The sequence below is a fragment of the Echinops telfairi genome, unplaced genomic scaffold (assembly GCF_000313985.2).
Source record: "Echinops telfairi isolate 266 unplaced genomic scaffold, ASM31398v2 ScPeMD7_9;HRSCAF=40, whole genome shotgun sequence".
Taxonomy (NCBI): Eukaryota; Metazoa; Chordata; class Mammalia; order Afrosoricida; family Tenrecidae; genus Echinops; species Echinops telfairi.
In genome coordinates this window covers 66,909,535-66,929,719 of record NW_022103906.1, presented here as the reverse complement: position 1 = coordinate 66,929,719, position 20,185 = coordinate 66,909,535, and positions in this window count along the sequence as shown.

Below are 20,185 nucleotides of genomic sequence, written 5' to 3'. Positions count from 1 at the left end.
GTGTTGACTTGTAGGAGTTATATTTACATAATTTGAGTACTAACCCCAGTCAGACACATGATAAATAGATTCTTCCTGTCTACAGGTTACCATTCACTTTCTGCATCATATTCTTTAACACACATTTTAAACTCTGATGAAGTTCAATTAACTATTTTTTCTTAATGTTGCTTTTCCTTTTAATATTGTATCTACAAAACCCATGGTCAAACCCAAAGTCATCCAAAAATGCTCACTTGATCCTATATTTTCTTCTAAGAGTGCTACGGTTTTAGCACTTGTGTTTAGGCTGTTGACACAGTTTGAATATATGATGAAATGTAGGGATCCAACTCTTTTCTGCATATAGAAATCCAAAATTCCAATACAGTTTATTAAATAAGTGTTCTTTCCCCATTGAAATGACTTATCTGACTCAGCATTCCACTCCTACCCCTCAGACATTTTTGTACGATAGCCAGTGATCCTGGATGAAATAGAATCAACTTTTACAGCTCCCATGAATTATCCCAGTGCCTCCCAAGAAAGGCGTCTGAAAACATTATCTAACCACTTAAAATGAGAGTTGATACCACTAAATAGTTAGTTGTTTCCTAGTAAAATTTTATAAAATAATTAATATTTGTATCATACAGTTTCCAGAAGTTATTATTAATTTTAAGTGTACTTTAACCTGGATACTTTTTAGTTTGATACTAGCTCTTCTCCAGCACTAGGTATTTCATACCACAGGACCAAAGAATGTCCAGTGAAATATAGCTGTTGTTTTAAACTAAAGGAAGATTCAAGTGTGTTTGCCAGGTATATCAAATGTTTTTCTCATAGGACCATTGAAGGAAATAAGATATGAGAGACTTCTCATGTAGAACAGTCACCTAACTAGAGAGCAGAAAGTACAATTTTACTTTCTATTCCAGCTTTAATCAATCTTCTAGTGAAAATATACTTGTAGTTAATATAGCACATTTTCTCCATTATCCTCATAAACTTGAAATATCATCTGACCGCTGCCTTCAATGTGTAAGAAACAGCAGCAGTTTCTTTCTTTCTTTCTTTTCTTTTTTTAAATGGGAGGGTGATAAGCATATACACTTGAAACGTTACCAATGATACTAGCTATTTGACTATACAAAATGCTTAAGGTTTTTGTACATAGCAACAAAAACTTCATTATTGGGCCATTAACTAAAAATAGAATCTATAAAAAAAGTTTAAATAGCATTATTGCTTTAAAAGCTTATGAAATTTGATTGTGGTAGTTACAGAATCTCCTGTCAACTTGCAGAGGGAAGGAATCTAGCCTGTCAATCAGGTCGCAGCTTGATGACCTCATTTGGAAGCACAAAGGAGATAAATAGCTCACTGGGGGACAGATACACTCTCTGCTTCATATTCCTGATGACAAGACACATGGAGCGATGCTAGAGCCCTGAAGTCAGAGGATCCACGTGGGAATCCATGCCAGTGCTGAGATGCTTACACTGCCACTGGATTCACAAGACTTTCCACCCACTGACTTATGATCTTCCTGTATTCCGCGTCATTGCGTATGTTGCGTGAGTCTGAAGAGGAATTTATAGATTGGTATTGGACATATAGGCTAATATCGGACTTATGGACTTGATCAGGACTGGGGTGGGATGTTTTCTCAATATTCAATTGCTCTTGAATAGAAAGCTCTTTCTTATACATTTGTGTGTCATGTCTATGGATTTGTTTCTTTAGTCCACCCAGACCAACACACTGATAAATGAAACAACCTATTTAAAAAGTGGCCAAGGGTCTGAATAGACTTGGCACATACAAAGAAAATATATTGGTTATTATATGAAAGCACAAGGAGTCCGGGTGGCAGCACCTGCTGAGTTGCTGGGCAGTACTAATCAACTAGTTAGGCTGCTAATTCCAAGGTCAGCAGTTTGAAACTACCAACTGATCTGGAGGATTGGGCTTTTTGCTCCCATAAAGATTTACAAACTCAGAAACCCCAAAAGGCTAGTTCTACTTTTTTATATATACTCATGTAGGGTCACATATGAGTTAGAAAAGACACAATGACAGTGAGCTTATATAAAAGCATTTGACTTACCTTCTATCTCAGTAGTGATTAAATTTAAACTAAATTAAGATATCATGTTTCACTCACAAATTAGCTGAAAATCTCTTAAATATAATGAGTGGAGGGACAGTCAAACTTAATCCTCTCGTACATTCATAGTGAAAATGCAAAATGTATTTTTGGAGGGCAATATTAGCACTAGCTGTAAAGATTCTGGAGCTGTAGTGGCATCGTGGCTTATGTTCAAGGTCGGCAGTCTGAAACAACTAGCCACTTTGTGGGAGAGAGATGAGGCTTTCTATTCTATAGACGTACAGTCTCAAAAACTCACAGGCAGCTCTCTTGTGCTGCACAGGGGCTAAGATATGATTCTGAATGGACTCAATGGCAGTGAGTTTGCACTTGGATAAAGATTCTAAAGATAGGAGTCCGGGTGGCTTTGTTGAGTAAGCCTTTAGCTTGGATGACGATCAGTGGTTCAAGGCCACTGGTTTCTCCCTAGGAGAAATATGAGGTTAGATCTCCATGAGAGAAAGATGAGAAAGAAAATCTGCTTGCATACAGCTGTAAAGCTTCAAAAACTACAAGTTGCTGAGAATTGATGACAATGATGTTGGTTTTAATTAATTAATTAATCCTAAAAGATTAATACACTCATCCCATAGCTTCTACAAATAGGAAATTGTGTAAGAAATAGTGCTGTGGACAAAAACAATAGATATAAATAATAATTTAAAACTGTTAAGCGGTTATGCACTGCCTAAATGAACATTAAAATGTAAGAGCATCAGGAAATAAAGTCATATTTATATAATAGAAAAATGTGCAAAAATTAAATGCAAAATACATGAAAAAAAATCTATGTAGTTAATCAAAATTGTGATTGGGTGTATTAATGAAAAAGTGCAGGTTTTTGTTTGCCAATTTAGTCTAGTCAAATCTGACTCATATCATGCTATAGAACAGTACAGCTCTCCATAGGGTTTCCTCAGTTTTACTGCTTCCAGGGTAGAAGATCCGGGGGTGTAATGCATTGGGGCTACAATCCACAGGGTTGGCCGCTCAAAACCACCTGCACCTCTGTTGGAGTAAGCCCTTTCTATGCCTGTCAACTGTCACAGTCTGGAAACCCACGGAGGGGGGGGGTGGTGGCTATGAGTCAGCATTGACTTTATGGAAGCAAGAGGGAGACAGGAGCAGACTGGCAGATCGTTTGTCAAAGGACACAGCTGGTGGGTTCAAACTACTGATGTTAAGAGTAGCTGCTGAGTACTTAACAACTTCAGTGCGGGGGTGGGGGGGTAGGAGGCTTTGAAAGCAGTGTTAAAATGCATTTAATGCTAACTTAATGCTTGTGAATGAGTACTAGGATTATGCTGTTGCTAGGTGCAACCATTGTGACCCTGTGTAGAGCAGAATAAAACGTTCCATCCTTATAATTATTCTTGAATGTGAGCCCATGACTGCAGCCACTGTGTCAATCCTCCTGGTTGAAAGTCTCTTTTCTACTGACCTTCCACTTTTCTAAGAATGATGTCCTTTTCCAGGGACTGGTCTCTCCTGATAACATGACCAAAGTACATGAGATAAAATCTCACCATCCTCATTTCCAAGAAATATTCTAGTCATAATTCTTATGAGACAGATTTTTTTGTTGTTGTTCTTCTGGCAGCCCATAGTGATTCTAAAATTCTTCACCAACACTATAGTTGAAATGCATCCATTCTATGGTCTTCCTTATCCATTGTTGGGTTAGATAGGGTTCTTGAGAGAAACAAAACCAGGATACTTATGATATAGATAGAGAGTTAGATAGAGAGATAGATAGTTATAGATTTAGATATATACAGCATGAAAGAACATAATAGCTAATTAGTCCACACAGCAGCACAGAGAGCTCAGCTTAACTCACTTCTGTGGAACAGTTAATATACTGGAAGGCCTTCAACTCAAAAGGGCTGCTTGGTCCAAGGTCAAGGAAGCAGACAACTGAGTCTTCCCTAGAACAATGCATGCAGCGAACAGCGTGGTGGATCACCAACAGTCAGCAGCTGGGGAGCTTAGTGAAGCAGGCCAGGATGGGATATCAAACTCAAGCAATGCAAGCCGACAGGATCTGACAGTCTTAAGCTCAAGCGATGTACACACGAGCAGTGTGGCAAAGCAGGTCTCAAAGGAACCTCAAACTCTAGCAACACGATCCATGGGTCAGCTATCCCACAGGTAGTGTAGCTCACAAGTAGCTCACAAGCAGAAAACTAGTTAAAGCAGCAGCATGCTGGTGTGATCACCAGAGAGCAAGAGAAAGAGGGGCGGGGCTGGCAAAGCCATTCATCTCTTTGCCCTTCAGTCAAATTGCAACCTGATTAATCCCACATGTTCCTATTGGACAGGTTGCCACAATAAACCTACCTACCACAACTGTCCAGCTTTAACATGCATAAAAGATAATACCATGGCTTGTGTCAGGTGTACCTTAGTCCTCAAAGTGACACCCTTGCTCTTCAAATACTTTAAATAGGTCTTGTCTTATGCAGAAGATTTGCCTAATACTTCATTTGATTTTCTGACTACTGCCTCCATGATCATTGATTGTGGATCCAAACAAGTTGAAATCTTTGGATGAAATTCAAGATGAAATTGATATTGTTTATTGGTCCAGTTGTGAGGATTTTCATTTACCATATATACTCATGTATAAGCTGAGTTTTCAGCACATTTTTAATGAAGTTTTTGCGGTAAAACTAGGTGCCTCGGTTGATATTCGGGTTGGCTTATACTCAAGTATATATGGTTCATTGAGTTGAAATCCCTACTGATTTTTGTCAGCAGTGCTTCAAGTCCTCCTTGTTTTCAGCAAGCAGGGTGGTGTATCTGTATAGATGAACAGATTGTTAATAAGACTTCCTCCAGTCCTGTGGCCATGGTCTTCTTCATGTAATTCAGCTGCTCTGATTATTTACTCAGCATACAGGTTGAATAAGTATGGTGAGAGGTAAAACAACACAAAACTTTATTTCAAGCCATGTCATGTTCCCCTGTTCTGTCCAAATGACTGTCTCTTGGCCCATTTACAGGTTCCCTAAAAGCACTATGAAGCGTTTGGGAATTCCTATTCTATTCCATGAAACCCATAGTTTGTTATGCTTATGATTATGTCACTTTAACAATCTAATATTTACAAGGTTTTTTTTACAGTAAACATATTTTTTCCCATTAGTGTTACTTTTAAAAAGAGAAAACACCTCCCTGCTGAGTTAATTAACACAATAAAGAGAATATTATATGATGTCACTTATAAGGAAAAAAATACTTTTTTTCCTTGCCAATGGTCACCTTGATTCAAAGTAAGTCCCTATGTGTCATAGTAAAACTGTGCTGCATAGTGTTTTCAATAGATGCTTTGGGGGAGACAGGTCATCTGTCCTTTCTTCCAAGGTGTTTCAGAGTGGAATTAATCCCCCATACCCTTTGGGTTAGAACCCAAAAGTTAGAGTTTTGTATTAAAGAGAATATTCCATGAAGTACTGAGAATAGGGAAAGGTATACAGATCGCCATTTTTAGTGATTGTTTCATCAAAATCTACATGGGTGATAATTTTATTTCAAGACCTGATCATGTCCCTTGTGTGTACAGAGCAAGTCATTGAGAGAAACATATGATGGAACAAAGTTGAATCTTGTTGATAACATTTAAATTTTCCTGGCATTTTTAATACATGGAAAGAGAATCTCAATTTTTAAGTTATAGTAGAAGAAAATGTACTACTTGCAAGTTGTCTTTTAGTGATTTAAAATTATTTACAAGAACATGTTTTATTCTTGAGCTACGTTGTTATCTTTTAAAATTATTACTTCCCCTCATCCAAGCTCTCACAATTTTATACTTTAACCTTTAACCATTTTTTAACAAACTTTGTTTTGAACCACATTGACTGAAAGTGCTGTTGTTCATCTTTTAAAAATGGTACACTAATTTTAATTTCCCTACAAATTATTTTCCTTTTGGAAAAAAATTAAAAACTGAAATTCAAATATGCTAGAAATGGCTGAGAGAATTTTACCTGCTTATTTCAGAATTACTGTGTAGTTTAGAAGGAAGTTATATATTAAGAACTTGGAGTTGCCCTTTGTTCAGTTTGACAGACAGGATCGCTAGCATTACTCAGTAACGTTTTCCAGACCATTCTGCCTTTTAAAATAGGCACTCAGATTTTTTCTAACAGTCCATGTTTGAAAAATGTTGATTTAAACCGAATTTCTAAGGCTTATGAATAAAGTGAACATTATGAAAAAATGACTGACATTCCTACAGAAACAACATGAGAACTTCCTAAGCAGAAAGGTGAAGACAAAATCCTTTTCCAACTTAAAAGCATTACTATTCAGATGCTTTTATTTTTTCACAATGTTTTCCTTTTTTCCTTCCTTTTTAAAAATAAACAGTTTTATTGGGACATAATCCAAATATCATACAGTTCAACAGTCAATCATATCCAGAGGAGTTGCATAATCATTACCACAATCAGTTTTAGAAAATGTTCTTCTTTCTTACATTCCTTGTTAATAACCCCTCTGAACATGGACCGGGCTGTGAATTGCCTTGTTGGCTTACAGAAGGCTTTGGAACGTGGATGATGGCAGATGCAGGTAGGCCAAAATGTAACACCTTATCATCTGATCTCCCTTTGGACCCGTTTTAAAGTTGTTATAGTTTTAAATATTTTCTGTTTTCTTTTCAATGGGAGTTTTTCTCTGTTTTAGTTTGCCATTGTTGTTAGCGTTTTCCTTCCTTTTCTGGTTTTTTTGTGCTTCCCTTTTCCTTACACCCTTCCTCTCTTCCCTCATTATTCTCCCTCCTTTTGATATCACTTTCTTCCTTCCTTCCTTCCTTCCTCCTTCTCTTCTCTTCCCTTTCTGTTTCTCTTTATCTCCTCTCCTCCCTCTCTACATTCATCTGAATATTTTAAAATCAAGATACAACTATTCCTTATTCTCGGTATACTTAATATTAATAGCATTAGTAGCTAAATTTCAATGTCTGTGAGTTCTATATTACAAATGTGATATCACATTCGATGTCTGTGGTTTATCTATCACAAACCAAAGGTTGGAAATGATATAGTTAAAATACATAGTATCATGCATGACCCACTGTAACACACTATATGATTGAACACTACCACGCACTTAACAGTTTAGCATATTGTAATGGCTTACATAGTGCTATGATGTTGGAATGTATGCTTTTAGTGTTTAAAATATTGTTGATCACCCAAAAAAACAAGTTTTAGGAAAACTTCCAAACCAAGGCAGACAAGGAAGAAAGGCTTAAAAATCTATAACTAAAAATTAGTGAGTGAAATTCTATAGATCACAATAGAATATTATATGCTATGAGCCCCTAGGTTGGGAAACAGTGAAATATTCAGTGACAACACAATGACTCAATCATATGAACAATAATGAAGATGATGCAGTGTTTCATTCTGCTGTTCATCAGTTATCATCAGTTAGGGACACACTTCATGGCAACTAACAACTAACAGCCTGATGGGAGAGTAACTTTTCTCAAGTTTTAACTCTCTAAATCTTCATATATATTGCTATCGTGGATGAGCTGAATTTCTGGACACTTAATTCTGGTTAAAACAAGGATTTTTTCCCTTGAAATGTTCAGTTATCGATATTACTAAAGGCTAATTACAGATCAGGGATTGTTCTAAGTGCTAACATTTGCACATTTAAAGCCAGCAACCAAGAAATTAAAGAATTTCTCCTTGAAATGAACAGTTTTGGTAGTCTAGCTTTAATTTTGGTCAATTGTAGAATCCAAATGTGACGGGGGCCATCCACTTGTATCTTTTGATGGAAAAATTAACCATAAATAAATTGCCACATTTAGCCACAGATAGCTGCTGACTACTAACTCTCTTAGTAACATATGAATCACCACACAGTTGTTTAGAGTTAAAAATAAGCTCATTACACTGTGAGGAATTGAGAAGTCTAGCCACGTCAGGCTGAACCAAATGAGCGCAAACCCCAGTTTAGCTGGACACACTGTGTGAGTCCGGGTTGACTTGAGAAACAAATCTGGAAACAACACTCATATGTCAGTAAGAGAGATCTTTATATCAAAGAGTAATTGTATATTAAGAAAACATTCCAGCCCAGTTTAGGTCAAGTCCATATGTCTTATATTAGCCCATATGTCCGATACTAGTCTATACATTCCTCTTCAGACTCATGCAGCACATGCAATGATGCTTAATGCAGTAAGATTACAGGCCAGTAGGCGAAAAGTCTTGTGGATCCAATGGTGTTGGAAGCATCTCAGGGCTGGTGCTGGTCTCCACTTGCTCCTCCAGCTCTCTGAGTGTGTCTCAACTTGGTTCCACATGATTTGTTAACAGGAAAGGAGAGAGGAAGAGGAGAGAGAGAGAAAGAGACACAGACAGAGAGAGAGAGTTCCACCTCCAGGGAGAAAAAGAGGAAGTTCCCAGAATTCTTATGAGAAGGCCATGCCCACAAGGAAACATTATCAGGCTGTGATCTGATTGACAGGTTGGACTCCACCCCTTCACACTTAATATCCTCAAGTTGGCATGAGATTATATAATTACCACACACACACACACACATTTCATTTTAGCTCAGTTGTGCTATATTTCGGCCCATTCTCCTGGGGGGTGGAATTTCAGGTATAAATCAAATAGTGAATTATTTATTTTCTCTGCAGATCCATAAATTGTCAGCTTAATGTTCACTTTTCTCTATTTCCAGAACCCAACCCTATTGCATTTTATTCTATCATAGAATACACTCCACGGACTCAGAATAGCTGATTACTATTTAACTCTTCTACTAGTTATCCTTCAAACATGAAGAGGGAGAAAATTTCTTTTAAAATAAGCTGAATAAACATTGTTGTTTTGATAATCCTGGGCATATGCAGATGGGGGTGGACATATATTTGTAGGTGGATTTTATGTTCTTATCTGAGGGGAGGAGAGCACATAGGCACACACATTTGGTCCAAGAATAATACCTTGAACTTGAACAGGAAGAGTGGATTTTAGATCCAGTCATTCGGGTGATGTGGCAGCCTAACTCATATTGACTTATGCTTGAGCTTTAGGGGAAGGAGGAAAATTAAGAGTAATTTTTAAAATAAAAAGTTATCTAAGGTTTTCTTCAAAATTCTCTGTTCTCGGTAGAATTTGGTAGTACTTTGCACAGGGTGTGGGGATGGTTAGGAGCGCTTCTCTCTGTGGCAGGGAGCCTAGTGATTCGCTTGGTGTCAGTAACACCTTGATTCCCTAGTCAAGGGCCAAGGCTTTTGACCCTATAGATTGTAGCACAATGCAGTCACTGTTCTACCTGGGAAAGATGGTGATTTTGCAGTAAGCAATGCAGTGTTTAAGTGACCCAGAAAAGTAAAGGTCACATCATAGAACAGTTGTTTAGGGAAAAATAAACAATTAGCTAGAGGTCATGCTTTTTAAAAAATTATTTTTCCTGTATCCTTCGATAAAACAGATAAATCTGGTCTTCCCTAGTCAAAGCAGAAGTGGGGGGCTAGTGCCCAGATTTACACTTTGTGAGCTGCACATTGAATGTCGGGGAAAAAGTGTAGAGGGCATCTGACTTGTTTCCTTATGGACTCCATAAATACGATTTATTTCGCTATAAATCATATATTTAGTTGCTTAGGACTAAAGATACTTTATGTGGGGTCAATCTTTACGTAAGACAAGAAAACTGTACAATTGCTAGAGTCTAACCTGACTCTCTGAGATTAGAGACAGAGGAGAGAACGGGATTTCCGTGGAACATTGGATCACGCCAGGTAACTCTGCATCATGGAACACAGTTCAGATGGGCTTAAGCTTCCATGATGCATCAGGGATATAAAATCCGATTGCTGCTAGTAGTTCTGACTCACGAGGACCCCACGTGGCAGAGTAGAACTTTGTTCCACAGGATTTTCAATGACTGGTTTTTGGGAAGTACTTTTCTCCCAAGATATACTCAAACCTCCAAGCTTTCAATGATTAACATTTAACTAACTCTACACAGCACTTAATGACTCTATATTAGCGATATAGTCTTCCATACGATATGAATGAGGTAATATTTATCTTGCGATGGCCACTATTCAGTAAGTGTTGGATTACTAATCACAAATTTGGTGGTGAAAACACATCATGTATGCTGCAGGACCCAGAATAGGTTATCTGATCTTAGAAGCATTTAGAGACTTGGGAACCCTAGAGGACTGAGGTAGCGTTGACGTGATGGTGGTGTGTGTATCTTTCAATAAGCTTTCACCATGGCTCCCCATTCAGATGTGAAGGAGGTGGGCAGAGTGTAAACTAGCTTAAACTAGTTAAATTAGTTTAAACTAGCTGTGAAAGTTAGGTTTAGTGCCCACTTGGCTAGGCCAGGGTTCTCAGGAGTTTGGCTGTAATCACTGATGCGGTAATCTAACGCAGTGTCATAACCTCCAGGTTGAGATTGAACATCATGTGTTCAACTCTGTGAGATGTGAGCGCAGAGAGCAGCTGTGATAGGAGGTAACCCTTTGATGAATTCTCTTCCTGTACTCTGCCCATATTTTATATGGATTATTCATTTTTTTCTCGTTGAAGTATTATAGTTTTCTTCAGATTTTAGAGAATAGTCCCTTGTCGGATATATCTTGGCCAACATTGTTTCCCAGTCTGTGGGTTATCTTTTTACTTTTTAAAAAAAATTTAATCATTTTCTTGGGGGTTGTACACCTCTTATCACAATCCATACATCCATCCATTGTGTCAAGCACATTTGTACTTTGTTGCCCTCATTGTTCTCAAAACAGTTGCTTTTTCCTTGAGCCCTTGGAACCAGCTCCTCATTTTCCCCCTCCCTCCTCGCTCTCCCCTCCTTCATGAACCCTTGATAATTTATAAATTATTATTATTTTGTCATGTCTTACACTGTCCGACGTCTCCCTTCGCCCACTTTTCTGTTGCCCATTCTTTTACTTTTTGGATGTCATTTGTTGTATAACTCTCCTTTTCAGAAGGTCCCAATCTTGTGGGCTTTTCCCTCTGGCTCTGTTTGCTGGTGTGGTGATGCTGTATTTTAGGGCCTTGCGTTTGTCCTCATGTTCCCACCGATGGGCTGGCAAGGCTCCGGTAGTCGTGTTTTATATTTTTCATTGTACAAGTCTTTTGATTCTCAGGTTGGGTTTACTATCAGTATTTCATTTGTGTGCCTGTTGTAAAGTAGAACTCCAGAGCTCAACACTAATCCATTTCTAGAAGGAGAGCTGAGATGTGATGCAGTCAAGTTCCGAATTAATTTTTATCATAAGAAATAACTGAAAATGGATTAATCTGTTCTCGACCACCAAGTTTTCACCCTAACCTTGCCTTTTTATACCAAACATTCCACAGAAATTCCACAGTAAATACGTTGTTAAATAATATAATTTAAATAAGAAACACAACATTAAAAAAGTGTTTAACTACAGGATGGTGCATACCTTGAGACGGATGAGGATCTGGATCTGCGGACCCGGATGTGGAGAGGAGGGATGGAGAGAGAGTCACTGTTTGGAAGGGGAATCCCCTTCCATCAAATCAACTGGCAGCTGCTTTTCAGGAGTTTTCCCTTCTTTGCCCCTTTTCACTAAGACCTGACTGGCTTTCTCTGAAAAAAAAAAAAAAAAAAAAAAAAAGCTCTCTAACGTGGTCTGCTGTTGGCGTTTCCGTAACTGTTTTCTAAATTATCATCAATACTATCAATAATACGGCTAACCAGTCCCTTATCATGATGATTCTTTTCAAAAAACTCTTAGGACCCCTGTTTTTTATCTAAAAACAGTATAAACGCCACAAAAACGAAGAAAATTATAGCAAAATGCTTGGAAGACAGCTGCAAAAGGTTTAAGCAACGCATACCGACAATACTAACTAACGATGAGTGACCGAAACGCGAACTGCTTTTGTTTACGAGAATCACGTGCGGCGGGTCGGATCGGGTGTTTGTTTGCGCGCGGCTGTGAGAGGTGCTCGGCATTTCGAGACGTCGGGCGTCCGGGTTCTACTGTATTGTTTGCGTGCTCTCTTGTGCAGAGCTCTGTTTGTATGCAGGAATCGGACAGATTGTGTACGTTGGCCTTTTGCTCTGCCACGTTGTCAGCATGTTCATTAATTTCCAATAATGTTCTTGGCCAGACTTTTGAGTCTTTCCATATATGGAATCATATCTGTAAATAGAGTTTTCTTTCTCTTGTCTTCTTTTGAGATGAATTTGTTTGTCACTAAAGACTCTAAGCTCATTTAAATTTATGCCTCCCCCCCTTTAAAGCCACTCAAACCGCTATTTAGGTTTAAGGGATCAGGAATCTGGAGAGATATTTTAAAAATTCAATATAATATCATATATGCATACATATATATATTACACATCCAAGAACTGAAATCAACAACAATCTTCTGTCAGACCCTCCATTTCTTGACCCACCTTTCCCTGTTGCTCCTCCGGTCCCTAGCCTCCTCATAGTCATCAAATTATCATCCAGTGGTGTACAAACTATGTTTTTACTTCTTTGTTTTCCTTTGTAACAATGGTAATAGTAAATATTTATCTTTGTAAGATTGACTGAGTTTGCTAAGCGTAATGTTCTTTACTTTTGTTCATGTCCTGTGGTGTTTAAGAGAGTTTTCATTGTTTTTTTATTGATGTATAAAATCCCAAAGTAAGAATCTACAAGACCTTGTTTATCCATTCTTTTATAGCTGTGTTTTGTTTTTGTTCTTTCTATGTTTTTGCTATTGTGGAAATGGTTGCAATAAACATAGGTGTACATATATCTGTTCATTTTATGTTCTTTATTTCTGTAGGGTATGTACCTAGTAGAGAGCTTACTGGGACATGAGGTACTTGTATTTGCACTTGCTTAAGGAAATGCTATCCTGATTTCCATAGTGGTTGTACAATTCTAAAGGTCCACCAACAATGTAAAATCATTACTATCTCTTGACTTTCTCTCCAGCAATTTTCATTTTCAGTTTTATTGAATTTTTTGAAAGGTGTTAGTGTGAGGTAGTATCTCATTACTGTTTTCATTTTTATTTCTCTTATTACTAAGGGTCATGAACATTTCTTAATATGGTTGTTGGTTGACTGTATGCCATCTTTGGTAAATTGTCTGTTCATGCCTTGTGCCCATTTTTTATTGAATTATTTGCAATTTTTCTTGTTAGCATGGCCCCATTCTTCATTTTGTCTTCCTTTCAAATTTGGATGGCTTTTATTTCTTTTAGTTGGCTAATAGCTCTGGCTAAGAATTCTTCCGACACAACATTGCATAAGATTGGTGAAAAAAGCACCCTTGTCTGTTGTTCACAAAGTAGAGCTTTAGTGTCTCCTCATTGAGTGAGATGTTGCCTTTGGGTTTGCATCTATGGCCATTCTTATGTTGAGGGATTCCTTTTATTCTGACTCTGCTCGGAGGTTTTAACTGGAATGGGTGTTGTGTTATGTCAAATGCCTTTTCTGAATCAATACATATGATCAGTAATTTGTTTCCTTCATATTATTTACATGGTGGACTCGATAATTATTTTTCTAATGTTGAACCTGTTTCAACAAGCTGATGTAACACTGGAAGCACTCCCTTGTCTATGCCAGGAAATTTGGAAGACAGTGACTTGGCCAATTGTGCGATTCCAAAGAAAAGTGACCCACCAGAAAGTACAAACTATACAACAATATCACTGATATCACATGCAAGTAAATTTTTGTTGAGGATCATCTCACAGAGGTTTCAGTAGTATATTGACAGACAACTACCAGGGAGGTTCAGGCCAGATTCAGAAGAGGATGTGGAACCAGGAATATCATAGCTGATGTTTGATGGATCTTTGACTGGAAGCAGAAAGATATTTACTTGTGTTTTATTGAGTATGGCAAGACATTCTACTCTATGTCTCCCAATAAACTCTGGATAGCCTTGGGAAGAATAGGAATTCCAGAACACTTCAGTTTTCTCATGTGGAACTTGCACATGTACCAACAGGCAGTTGTGTGAACAGAACAAGGGACTACTTCATGGCTTAAAATCAGGAAAAGTTTGTATCTTCTCAGCATTCTTATTCAAAATCTATGCAGAATAAATCATCAGAGAAGCTGAATAATATGAGGAAAGTGATGCATCAGGATTGGAGGTAGGCTTATTAAAAAACTGCAGTAGGAGATAACACAACATTACTTGGTGAAAAGGAAGAGGACTTGAAGCATTGCAACTCAACATAAAGAAGACCCAGATCCATACAACTAGACCAACAGATAATTTAATACATGGAAAAGACATTGACGTTATCCAGGATTTTGTCTTGTTTGGTTCCACAATCAATGATGATGGAAGCAACAGTCAGGAGACCAAAGGCTATGTTGCATTAGGTAAAAGTGCTGCATGAGGCTTCTTTGGGGGTGTTGAAATGCAAGGACATCACTTTGAGGGCTAAAGTGTGCCTGACCCAAGTCATGATATTTCCCATTGCCTCAGATTCAGGTGAAAGCTGGCCATTGAATTAGGAAGAAGGAAGAATGGATGAATGTTAGTTATGGTGCTGGAGAAGACTATTGAGAGTACAATGGACTGCTCAAAGGACAAACACATTGGTCTAGGCAGAAGTAAGGCCAGAGTGCCCTTTCAAGTCAAGGGTGGCAAGACTTAGTCTTATATACTTTGGCCATGTTACAGGAGAGTCCCTGGAGAAAGACATCATGCTTGGGAAAGTGGATGGGGCGGTGAAATAGAGGAAAGCCCTCAAGGAGATGGACTGACACTGTGACTGCAGCAGTGGATTCAAACATAGGAACAACTCTGAGCATGATGCAGGAAATGGGGTGCTTTCTTCCTCGATGGCTGAATCATCTTTTGTAGAAACATTTCCTGTGCACCTCAAACATTGCCACTACTTTCCCAATCCATATCTTTTTTTCCTTACAATTAGTTTTTTATCTTATATTTCCATTTCTTATCCTTTCTCTCTTTTTAACATGTATTTTCTTTCTGCTTTCTCCAGTCCTTTATTTCCTTCCTTATCTCCAATTTCCTATTTGATGCTATATTAACAATTCCAAGTGCAATCATATGACTTTCAATTCTATGTATTCTATGAGATATAAACATTAAAAACTATCAAGTAAATCAAGATATGTTATCTTAAATGAACAGTAGTATACCAATCCAAATAGAGTTAGTGGAAGTGGCAACATTTTATCTTAGAGCCTTCATTCTGATTCCTTGTGTCCTTTCTTCTTCTTGTGGTAACATGTCAATGCACAAGCCAAAAAAATCAAACTTACTGCCCCCGAGTCAATGCCAACTCATAAGAGAGCCCATTGGACAGGGTGAACTGCCTCTGTGCGTTCCCAAGACTATAACTCTTAATAGTAGTAGAAAGAAGCTAGTGGTTTTGAACTGCTTACCTTTTGGCTACTAGCTCAATACATAATCACTACACCACCGACTCCTTCAAGGAACAAAATGTGGACTAGAAGCATCAGAGTATAAGACTGAGGAGAGACATAATCAGAGGTGAAAAGTTATAGAGGATCCATATTTTATTCCGGAATGGCTCTGTGAAATCTTAATGGCAATTATTTAACTCTATGCTGCTCATACTGAAGAAATGGCTTCTTTATAAACTGTTGTGTCAGATAGCATTACATACTGGTAGATATAATAATACTCCCAAGGAAGATTTTGTACTGAAATACACACACACACACACACACACACACACACACACACACACACACACACGGAAAATTCATTTTTAAAAAGACTAAGCTGTGCAGTGCAGATACCTTGAGATGATGAAAAAGTCTATGATTTTGATCACACCCCAAATACTGTTTCATATAGTCAAAAACAGTGTGTTGATGATCATATAAGGTCAACAAATATGTTCACACTAAAATGAACACTCTTTGATTATTATCTGGAATGGAAAGGGAAAGGAGGGTGGGAAAGCCATAGATTACAGGATAGACAAGTGTTAATTTGGGTGAAAGATAAAACATATAAGAAAGATAAAAAAATAAGAGGAAGATTGGAGATTATATATATAAATGAAGGCAGAGGAATGGCCCTCGGAGCCATTCTGCAAGAGGTAAAGGTAAAAGAGACAAATACCCTTAATATACACTACTATTATATATAAAATTCTGCAAAAGTCGTGATCTATACATTGATGCTTGGATAGACATGCAGGATGAACTTCTATGGGCGGGAGCGTGTGCCCATGAATATGTAGATTTGACAGAGGATATTTGTATAAGCGTGTTTACCTTTGTTGCAAACATATCCACATATACAGGGGGAAAAGTCATAAAAACTTTTAAAACTCAAACTCAAAGCCAGTGACATGTAGTCAATTCTGATGCAAAGTGCCCCAGCATGGGGTTTCCATGGCTAAACCTTTATGGGAACAGATAACCTCATCTTTGGCATTGAAGCACACAGTCCAACACTTATCTGACGGCACCACCAGAGAACTTCTAAAACTCAACCAAACACCTTGAAGGAATGAATCGTTGAGTCCAGGGGCTCAGGACCACAGACTCAGGGAAGATCAAGATCAACTGCCATAACAATTCACAAAGGCAATATTCCACATCCTCCTTCGGTCAGTCATGATTGAGGTCTTAAAGCTCATGAGCAGCCTCTAGTTGTAAACTGGTCTCTTTCTATACAGAGCAATGAAGAGTAATGAAAATCAGAAGAGAGATGAGAACAGTCCAAGGGACTAGGAACCACACACACACATTAGTCTCAATAACCCTGACACCAGAAGAACTAGGTAGTGCCGGGCTACCAACTGCTCTGAAAGGACCATATGAGAAGTTCCTAGCTAGGGGGGGATGGAAAATTTGGAAGGATTCTCAAAACCATTTAAGAAATCAGGCTTACTGGTCAGTTAGAGACTGGTGGCAGTCCAAAGACTAATCCTTCTGGTTTGGTACTGAATTCCCCCCCCCCATGTTAGAATAATCAACCATTTCAGGTCAAAAGGGAAGTTTTGATTTTATACAAGGATGAAGTTCAGGGGTTAGGAAAGGAGGAGGCATGGAAACAAACACAAGAAGTCGGAGTAAGTGGTGGTGCATGGAGCAGACGTTACTGCATGAGTGGGAAGAAAATGCAACAGAACTGTTGAATGTACAAGTGCGGGTCTGCTCTAGCACTGCACCTAATTTATGATCAAAGTTTGCAAATTAACAAGTATGTTAACATGGACTTCTTCTTTTAAATGCAGTTATTAATTTTTTCAGATCATTTAGGGTACTTTCTAAAATGACAGTAGCTGCCAGAAATTTAAGCTCCATTTATAAGAGAGCATGGGACGAGGGATATCATTGCTGATGACAGATGGCTTTAGGGTGAATGCAGAGAATTCTGAAAAGATGTTTACTTCTGTTTTATTGACTATGCAAAGGTATTAAAATGTGTGGATCATCACAGTTACATATAACAATGACAGATTCACATTTTGAAGAATGGGAAATTCAGACTATTTAATTATGCTTATGTGGAACCTGCACATTGACCAAGAGGTTGCTAAACAGAACAAAGGGATGCAGCTTGTGTGTTTTATAGTTTTATTCTTTCACCCTTCTTCTTTCATCCGTTTGCTGAGCAAATAAACCAAGAAGCTGAACTATATGAACAAAGCTGAACTGGAGGGAGGCTCATTAGCAGCGTGTAATGCTGATACCACAACCTGACTTGATAAAACTGAAGAGGACTTAGAGCATTTACTGATGAAGATCAAAGACTGAATCCTTTAATATGGACTTATTATAACCGATAGGTGTGCTGTTCGAAACCACCAGCTGCTCCATGGAAGAAAGAGGAGATTTTTACCAGGCATTTAAGACCCAGAATAAAATCATACCCAAGGCGAATGGGGGTGCGGGGGGGCATGAAGTGGAGACCCAATGCTCATCTGTAGACAATTGGACATCCCCTCACAGAGGGGTCACAGGGAAGAGGTGAGCCAGTCAGGGTGCATTATAGCACCGATGAAACACACAACTTTCCTCTAGTCCTTTGGTGCTTCCTTCACCCCACTATCATGACCTCAATTCTACCTTACAAATCAGAGTAGACCAGAACATGCACATGCACATGCACACTGCTACAGATAAAAGCCTGAAACACAGGGAATCCAGGATAGATAAACTCCTCAGGGTCAACAAGGAGAGTAGAGATACTAGGATTAGGGCAGGGTAGGGAGAGAAAGGAGGAATCGATCATAAGAATCAATCTAGAACCACCTTCCAGGGGGATGAATAATGGAAAAGTGGGTGAGAGGCAATGGAGGACGATGTAAGATATGGAAAAAATAATTTATAACTTATCAAAGGTTCATGAGGGAGGGTGGGCAGGGCCGCGAGGGGGAAGAAATGGGGAGCTGATATCCAGGGCTCAAGTGGGAAGAGAATGCCTTGAAAATGCTGATGGCGGCATATGTGCAAATGTGCTTGACACATTGGAAGAATGCATGGATTGTGATGAGATGTAAGAGCCCCTAATAAAAGTATTTTTTTTAAAAGAGTTAAAAGAATTACAGTCTTGGAAACTCACAAGTGCAGTTCCACTCTGTTTTATATGGTCATTATGAGCCAGCATTGACTCAATGGCTGTGAGTTTGTTTGACAGGGCACTAATCCACCCAAGGTATTGTTTATATCTTCACAGGGAAAGAGGGACCAGACTTCAACCCTGTGCTCCAAGATGTGAATGCAACATGCCAGCATTGAAGCAGGGCACCAATAGAGAGGTCTGAGGGGCCGGCCTCAATCCCAACTACATGGACAGCCTCCTCTCCCCCGCAGAAGAATTTACTTCAGAGGACAGCACTGAAACTACAGCTCAGGGAGAGGGAAATGTCTGATCAGAACACACAGGAGCAAATGAAGGGGGAGGAAGAGAGAGTGGAGTACATTCTGGCCCACTAAGCCTTGAGGACAATATCCCTACTCAGAGCAGCCAATGCACAGAAAGGACCATATGGCCAGCCCCATTATGAGACACAACATCCCTCACTCACCCACAGCCCTACAGGGGACAACACTGGAGACACAGTGTGGGAATTGTGCCCGATCTGATATCACCACACCAAGGCAAAACACTAAGGGGTGCAACAGAACATCAATGGGAGAAGAGCAAGGAAGTCCTTGAGGGAATACCAAATATAGACTTTAGGGCAAGGGCATGGCACCCCATCAGACTCGACCAGAAAACACTCCTAAAGGTCAACAAACAGACCTTGAACTGTTTTCAGGCTTTCTCTTTTTTTGTCATTGTTTTTTTATTGTTATTTTGTTGCTTTGTTTTGTTCTGTCTTGTTTTTTTGGGTGCATATTATTATCTCTGCAGGTCTATCTAGGTAAGATATGCAGGATAAACAAGCTGGAAGAGAAAACAATGGAATGGATGGTTCCAGGGAGACATGGGAGAGGAGGAGACAAGGGAAAGGAAGTGGGTGTTAACAATGTGTGGGTCCCAGGTACAAGGGAACAACAAGTGATCCAAAATTGATGGTGAGAAAGGTGTAAGAGGCCTGGTAGGGCTTGATCAAGGGCAATGTAACCAAGAGGAATTAATGAAACCCAAATGAAGGCTGAGCATGATAGTGGGACAAGAGGAAAGTAAAAGGAAATAGAGGAAGGAACTAGGAGGCAAAGGGTATTTATGGAGGTCTAAATACAGGCATGTGCATATATAAGGCAGTCAGAGTGCAGTATAGCAATGATGAAACACAATCCATACATACATCCATTGTGTCAAGCACATTTGTACATTTGTTGCCATCATCATTTTCAAACATTTTCTCTCTACTGGAGCCCTTGGTATGAGCTCCTCATTTTTCCCCTCCCTCACCCCCCTATGAACCCTTAATGATTTATAAATAATTATTATTTTTTTCATGTCTTATACTGTCTAACATCTCCCTTCACCCACTTTTCTGTTGTCTGTCCCCCTGGGAGGGGGTTATATGTAGATCCTTGTGATCAGTTCCCCCTTTGTGCCTCCACCTTCCCCTTCCCCTTCTG